The 8,711-nt window shown below is 40.3% G+C and overlaps 1 pseudogene; it reads left to right on the forward strand.

Annotated features, from left to right (window-relative positions):
• Positions 1 to 7,473: 7,473 nt before the first annotated feature.
• Positions 7,474 to 7,931, forward strand: LOC122488182 (annotated as a pseudogene).
• The last annotated feature ends 780 nt before the right edge of the window (positions 7,932 to 8,711 follow it).

Genomic DNA, 8,711 nt, shown 5'->3' on the forward strand with positions numbered 1-8,711 from the left:
CCCAAAACCAAACACTTAGCAAATGCAAGGGACATTTTTGAATTTTTATCTTTCTGACTCTTGGCATTTTGTGATGTCTAAGTGGCAGAGACTCTCCAACATTTGTTCCTGAGCTTGACCTTGACCAGTCAAATAGGAAATATGGGTTTTTGTACAAAATATATTGTCACAAAGATAACATCAGACAAGTTGCTCAGAAGAACGGCCAGGCAACTATCATTGACATTATCAGAAAAGAATGCTTCCCAGGAATGTATATCAACAAGATTTTGCTTGATGTGATGAATGATAACCCAAACAAAATTCTCCCATCGATGCCATCTGATAAGTCAAAATGATGTGCTTCAGTGGAACACAAGAGTAGTGACTAATAACCATGTTTAGTTATCTCGTAAGACAGAGACAGAAGATGATTGGACAGGGGCAATGACCTCAGATCTACCTCAGTTAGGAAGTCAAACTAATGACATTAAATGCCCAGGCTGTTAACAATATTGTATAGTAGAAGCACTGAAAAACTATTTGGCCATATATTTATCTTGCTTTTATATCATATCATCCAAATGACACACCTATAAGCATTTTTGCTTGAATTCCATAGATGCTATACGTAAGAGAAAGACTGCTCCTTCTACCTCCATTATTTTGAGATCTGCTCAGCTGTTTATTCCACTACTAAAATTGAAAATGCTGGGACACCTGGGTGGCTCAATCAGTTGAGTGTCTGACTCTTGATTTTGGCTTGGGTCATGATTCCAAGGTTGTAGGAGTGAGCCCTGCATCAGTCTTGGAACTGGGCCTGGAGCCGAGCCTGCTTGAGATATTCTCTCTCTCTCTCTCTCTCTCTCTCTCTCTCTCTCTCTCTCTCTCTCTCTCTCTCTCTCCCCTGCTCACTCTCTTACTCTAAAACAAAATAAAAAATTTTAAACAAACTAAATTAGATTAGATTAAATTTTAAAAATAAAAATGAAAATGCCTTATAAACCTTAACAAACCCAAATGCTTACGAAGGTGTTATGGGCTGAATTGTGTCCCCCAAAATATACATGTTGAAGTCCTAACCCTCAATGTGACTGTATTTGGACATAGAGTCTTTAAAGAGGTCACTTAGATTAAATAAGGTTTTAAGGATGGGACCCTAATCCAATAGAACTGGTTCCTTAAAAGATACCAAACAGGTGTGCACACAGATTAAAGGCCATGTAAGGACATGATCAGAAGGCGTTCATCTACAAACTGAAGAGAGAGATCTCAGGAGAAACCAAACTAGCTGACAGGTTGATCTTGGATTTCTAGCCTCCATCACTATGAGACAGTAAATTTCTATTGCTTAAGTCCCCAGGCTGTGTTTTTTGTTGTGTCAGCCCTTGCTGACTAATGCAAAGAGTTAGGCAAGTAATTTAAGTCAGGGAGACAGCGGGGATTAAATGTAAATACATGCATATGGGGAGCAGTGGGGACTGCTGGGGCCATTGTTGATAGAATTGCAGAATCAGTGTTGCCCAACTCACTAACCGTTAACAAAAGGAAAAAAAGAGTGTTCATGTAAAATCTATTCTTTTTAAGAATAATTTTATTCATGGGGCACCTGGATGGCTCAGTCGGTTGAGCAACTGACTTCAGCTCAGGTCATGATCTCACTGTTCCTGAGTTTGAGCCTGTGCTGGCATCTCCGAGCCTGGAGACTGCTTCAGATTCTGTCTCCCTCTATCTCTGCCCCTCCCCTACTTGCGCTCTGTCTCTGTCACTCAAAAATAAATAAATGTTAAACAAAATTAAAAAAAATAATTTTATTCATTTAAAAAGTCAAAAAATATTGTGTCGTCTATGCAAAATATGTCTGGCGTTTGTAACCTCTCTGCCCAGGCTATTAACAATATTGTATAATAGAAGCACTGAAAAACTATTTGGCCATAGAATTATCTTGCTTTTATATCCTATCATCCAAATGACACAAGTATAAGCACATTTGCTCAAATTCCAAAGATGCTATACTTAAGAGAAAGGCTGCCTTAAAATATGCAAGATAGAACTGTCAGACCTTGACACTACATGTATATGAAGGAAGCCAGAATAGCTGTTGCTAAAAATGCATTTCATTGACTATTCCATCTGTAAATGTTGTGCCATGATGACAATCAATCAGGATAAATCACACAGCTACTCAACTAATTCATCCATAAAGAAAACTGGTAATCAGAGTGTTGAAGTCAGCAAGGCTGAAATCAGATGCCCATAACATCTGCATTTGCGGGAGATGAGGCCTTAATGGTAGTCCATCAGAAATTTTAAGAACAGTCATATCAGTATTATCCAGAACTGTCTTTGTGAATAGCATCTGCCATGATTTTCAAGGTCACATGAGTAGTTAAGAATGCAGTTCCTTTTGCATTTATAAATTGTAGGGGCTTTTTGGAGGAAGTTTTAAATGATTTCTTTGTTGCTAATTGCAGTTCTGAAAACTCTAAATTTGAAATGTCAGCTTCTTTGTTGGCAAATAGTTTCGTATTGGTGCTGGCCAGTAAAATTCCCAATTTGAATTTATCAGTTGATTACATTTTATTAATCTATCATTGTTATCACTCTTGTTGTTTTGTTGCAGGACTCCCTCCATGTTTCATCTCTGGTAAAAGTCTTTACCTTTCAACACGGACACTGTTCTCATTACCTCTTTCCTGGATATTTGCAGTAACTACTAGCGATCCTAAGGTTTCCCAGCCTTGCCTTACTCTACAACATGTTATTAGTATTTCTTTTTAAGGAAACAAGTTTATCACAGATTTTAGATTGAGGTCCAGACAATATAACCTGGTATTCATGATCCTGCAAGCTCTTAGTCCAATTTGCCACTCCAATACTATCTCTTACTAGGCTCCTTTTCTGTTTCCTTCTGCCACAACTGAAATGAACGCATTGCTCATGGAAACATAGGTTTACCAATACAGGTGCCTATACTGTCATCTGTTAATTCTGGAAAAATCTTTATAGATGCTGGTGGTAATTGTCGAAATACAAATTTTAAGTTTTTCTTGCTTCAAATACGTCTACTGCTATGTTCTCTTTTCCTTTTGGTATTTAGATATAGTGTATGCTACACTTTCTTTATCTTTTAAAGTAATCTCTACACCCAAAACGGGGCTCAAACTCACGACATCGAGATCAAGAGTCACATGCTCTCCCTTTTGAGCCAGTCAGGCACCCCTGTAATGTTAGATCTTTTGAAATTGCCCCAGAGTTATTGGATGTTCTGGGCTTTTTTATTATTATTATTTTTACATTTATTCATTTTTGAGAGACAGAGAGAGACAGAGCACAAGTGGGGGAGGGGCAGAGAGAGAAGCAGACACAGAATCCAAAGCAGGCTCCAGGCCCCTAGCTGTCAGCACAGAGCCCGACGCGGGGCTCGAACTCACAAACCATGAGATCATGACCTGAGCTGAAGTCGGACGCCCAACTGGCCAAGCCAACCAGGTGCCCCTATTATTTTCTTTTACTTTTTATTTTGGGACATTTCCATTGATCTATCATCAGGATCATTATTCTTTCCTTGACTCTGTTCAGTTTACTAATGGGTGCACCAAAGGCATCCTTCATTTCTTTTGCAGTGTTTTTGATTTCTAGCCTTTTCTTAGAGTTGGTTTCTTAGACTTTTCATCACTCTGCTGACATTACATGTTACATGTTGTCTACTTGTTCCATTAGAGCTCTTGACTTATTAATTACACTTATTTTAAATTCCATATCTGATAATTCCAACATCTGAGACATGTCTCAGTCTTGTTCTGATGATTATTTTGTGTTTTCAGAATGTGGCTTTTATTCTCTTTTGTCATGCCTTGTAATGTTCTATGGAGAGCCACATTTATAGTATTGTGTAGAAAGCCAAACATGTTGAATTGGGGAATAGGAACTGAGCTAAATAGTACTGTCATGTGAGAATTTATGGGAATCTTCCCAAAAAGAAAGCTTTATTCAATCCTTACTGTAGCTGCACTGTATCCGAGGCTTCAAATTCAGCTAATGACCTTGTTTTTGTCTCCCTTCTTGGGGCTTTCTTAAGTACTTCTTTTCAAAGAATGGCTTTGTTTTGCAGCTCTTTTACCTATTGTCCACTGTCATTATATTCGGACCTTTTTGGTGTGATGTGAAGGTGTAGCAGAAGGGGAGCATGATATAATCCTCCAATTAAATCTCAGTGTTTGAATGGACCAATATCCCAAGGCCATGGCCTTCTTGGTATAGCTTTTCCACCACTTCCCCGTATTCCTCTCCCTGGCTGCAGCATTCCAAATCTATTTCCTTGATCCCTGTTTCTCCCCTGTTAGGTGAGAAAGGAAGGCTAAAGGGAGCTTGAGTGGGAGGAATGCCCTGCCCACTTACTGAAATAAACTTTTAGCAAACTCTTTTCCTCTGGAGAGTCAGCCTTTCTTATGGATAAAGCTCTGGTCTCTATCCAGATTACCTTCCTCATGCATGAGCCATGAGGGAGTCTCTCCAGATCTTCACCATGAGAAATAGGTGAGATTTCTAAATATAAAGCCCACAAAGGTGTGAGGGCCCCCATTACAGCAGCCCCCGTTTCCCAGTATTTTATCTGAATTACCATCGAAGTGTTCCTACAAGTGTGGTGGCTCCAGCAGCTTTTGAACCAGGTAAGCAGATCTCAAGTGTTCCTGTCTGGGCTGCACCTGATGAGTCCAAGGAAAGTCACTGATTTTCAGCTTGTTCAACTTTTTCTTGACGTAAGCCAAATGTGATGTCTAAGGTCTCTACCTGTGGGAGCTGAAACCAGAAGCCTAAGCTTCCTTAAAAGTCATGTTTAAAACAAAACAAAACAAAAGTCAGGTTTTTTTTTAATGTTTAAAACTATAAAAGAATTGAAATTCATGCCAAGCGTGCCTTGGGTAGGATGAAGGCAGCCTCCAGGCTTTTCAATTCAACTGAGGGCCCAAAGGATAAAATGACTTCCTCAAGCAATCAGAGCCTTGCGTAAAATTTGTGCTCCATTGATGCTTGCTGTAGCCAACATAGAGTCAAGACTTGAACCTGAAGGCTGCAAATGCTGCTTCTGTTAACACAACGTAATGCCTACATATTCTTCTTTGAGCTGATAACTCCATTTGTTATCCATTCTGAGTCTTGACAATTTTCTACTCTACTATCAATTCTATGAGAACAGCAGGGTCTATGTGGTACAAAACAGGTATATTTGGATAAGGAGAGAGAAATTTTACTAACTGGCACACAGAAAGCTTAGCATTTAAAACTGTATATTTAATATCCAAACAGGCCTATGAGGATGAAATCTTGTGTTTGCTCCTTTCTCTCTTTGTGAGGAGAGAGGTGAGTCTTAGGCTAAGCAGCATAGTCAAAAGTTGAATGAACACCAGAGTCAGTAGAAGCCAGGACTTTCTGATTCCAGAGATCATAGCAGCTCTTGCAAGACAATGACGTTCACAGTTTTGTGTTTCTTCTCTGTTTCTTTCTGCTACTCCCATTACCGTGCTCTCCAGAGCCAGGATAGAGCCATAGATAGATAATCAGTTTCCTATTACTGCTGTAATGTAATATGAATTACCATATATTTGGTGGCTTAAACAATACAGTTTTTTTACCTTACAATTCTGGAGGTCAGAGTCCAAAATGGCTCTCACTGGGTTAAAATCATGATATATATAAATAAAGTTGCATGTCTTCTAGAGGCTCTAAGGAAAAATCTTCTTCCATCTTTCTTTTTTTTCTTTCCTTTTGTCCTTTTTCCTGTTTCTATAGCCTGCCCACAACCCTTGGCTCATGGTCCCTTTCCTGCATCTTCAAAGCCAATGAAGTTGGACTGAATACTTCTCATGCTGCTGTATCTTTGATTCTCCCTCTTCTGCCTCCCTCTCTTACTTTTAAAGACCCCAGCTGGTTTGCACCCTAAATTCTCTTTTGCCCTGTAACCTAATATATTCAGTTTTTGACAGTTAGATCATGGACATCTTTGGGTGAGCTTTCTACCTATGATTGATGGATAGATAGATACATAGATAGATAGATAGATAGATAGATAGATAGATAGATAGATATTCCTCCTTCAGTACATAGTTGGGTGGTTAGATGTATAAGTTGTAAGATGGAAACATCACTAAACATAATATAGAGCAATTAATTTCTTTTTTTATTAAAAACATTTTTTTAATTGTTTGAAAAAGAGAGACAGAGCGTGAGCAGGGGAGGGGCAGAGAGAGAGGAAGACAAAGAATCCGAAGCAGGCTCCAGGCTCTGAGCTGTCAGCACAGAGCCCGATGCGGGCTTCAAATTCACAAACCATGAGATCATGGCCTGAGCTGAAGTCAGACGCTTAACCAACTGAGCCACCCAGGTGCCCTGAACAATTAATTTCTTAAATTCAGGTTGTGACCATTGGAATAGAGGGAAGTCACAGAGCCAAGGAAGCTGGATATACCCAAGAAAGTTATAGACAGTTGGCTAATACATAACTGGATAGGTATTGGATGAAGCAGGAAGTGACCTTCATAAAATAAAGAAGATGGTTAGGAAAGAAGTCATGCGTGCAGAACAGCAATGGAACTAACATTAATGGACCAAATGTCATGTTAGTAAATAGAAAATGTGGCTAGAAAGAGTGCAATACAATTCAGTTAATTCTTTTTTTTTTTAATTTTTTTTTCAACGTTTATTTATTTTTGGGACAGAGAGAGACAGAGCATGAACGGGGGAGGGGCAGAGAGAGAGGGAGACACAGAATCGGAAACAGGCTCCAGGCTCTGAGCCATCAGCCCAGAGCCTGACACGGGGCTCGAACTCACGGACCGCAAGATCGTGACCTGGCTGAAGTCGGACGCTTAACCGACTGCGCCACTCAGGCGCCCCTCAGTTAATTCTTTAAAGTTAGTGAATGCTAGGGGCGTCTGGGTGGCTCAGTCTGTCAAGTCTCTGACTCTTGGTTTTGGCTCAGATCATGATCTCATGATTCATGAGTTCAAGCCCCACATTGGGCTCTGTGCTGAATCCCTGCTTGAGATTCTTTCTCTCTCCCTCTCTCTCTCTGCCCCACCCTGCCTCTCTGTCTCTCGGTCTCTCTCTCTCTCAAAATAAATAAATAAATAAATAAACTTTAAAAAATTAAAAAAAAAATAAAGTCACAGAATTCTAATGGAATGATCATTTAGAACAAATTCAAGTACAGGGTGTATGCATTATCCTTGGGTTCAGAAAACATGTAGGCAATCAAGAGGGGATTTATTACAGCCATATCATATGACATTACCATGTCTGTAATGCTAAATTGTTGAAGGAGAAGCGATCTGGAGCAGGAGCTGAGGGAAAGGAGAGGCTGGTCTGGGTGTGGCCACTGCTGCTGGTCACCCAAAGTCTCCAGGCCCGGCTAAGTTTCTGTCCTTGGTTGCTGGCACACCGCGTGTGAGACTGCCGGGCCAGCGTGGGAGAGCTATGGGCAGCCGCTGGATCATGTCAGCCAAGGACAGGTGGGCCAGGGAGATCCTGAGGGGCTACTAGATTGGATATACTTCTGGGATGCTGAGACATGGAAAACACTCTGGCCAGGAACAGAAGACCTGTCATTCCCTGAAGTGGAGAATGAAGCCCCTGTTCTCAAGAAAACCCTCAAGCTCAAGGCAGTGTGTCCAGAAGTGACATTGTCTTCAGCAGAGCAAATGGAAAAATTCTTTCTGGAACAAAAAGTTTACTTCAAAGGAAAATGCCTAGAAAAACGGATCTTCAAGTTTGGCTTTGTGGTCCCTAACTCCACAATAACCTGGCAGTCCCAGATTATGCCCACCAGTGCGCTAAATGGCAGTGTTTTCAGAGAGAGAACGTTTTTTGACAACAGTCTTCTTGTAAGCACTTCCAGAGTGAGGGGTTTGAGAGTAGAAAGTGCATGCATTTCAAGAATTTGTTATTTTTGAAGGGAAAAGAGGAAATTTGACTTTTTTCCTCCGTACATTTGATTTTTAATACTTCCACCCCTAATTTCCTCTACAACAAAACCCACCTTCAGCCACCCGGGAACCAGTTCTATATAGGTAATCAGATGGCTTTTTCCTCCCAAACTGTCATCTCCCACTGACCAGCCTAAATTCCGAACCCCAGACCAGGGCAGAGGGCAAGCTTGACCTTTTCCCAGAGTGACCCAATGACAAACACCATGTGAGGTGATGCTGTTCCTGTCCCTTCCTTACCTCCTCCATGGGCCCTGCAGGCAACCCATCTTCCTTTGGCCCCTGGTTTTAGAAAAATTCCTATTCCTCACCTATGTGTAGTTTTTTTCCTACCATTTCTATTTCATACATTTAACTTGTAAAATAGACTGTGATGGGATTATCATGTACTGAATCGAAACATGTGAATTTTAAAAATTGTTAAATATCAGCAGTTTCTTATGGTTCACCATCAAAGATTTGTAGAGGTTCATTATTACTTAGAACTCTGGGGGAGGAGGTGGAGGACCTTCAGTGATCAGAAAGTTGTTCTTTAAACTCACCACAAGAGGGTGGTAAGGAATTACGCTTCACATCTGCACGCCCACAGAATGGTTGTCTTTCTCTTCACCCATCCACAAAAACAATTATTAAAATAGAAGATGGAGCTTTGGAAAAAATTTTTCTTTCTCATTTACATTTGTTAATAATATTTAAAATAGCATTGTTTGGCATCCTCAGAGTATATTGGTTGATAGCTGGGCATCT

This window comes from Prionailurus bengalensis, chromosome A2 (genome assembly GCF_016509475.1).
Source record: "Prionailurus bengalensis isolate Pbe53 chromosome A2, Fcat_Pben_1.1_paternal_pri, whole genome shotgun sequence".
NCBI classification, from domain to species: Eukaryota; Metazoa; Chordata; class Mammalia; order Carnivora; family Felidae; genus Prionailurus; species Prionailurus bengalensis.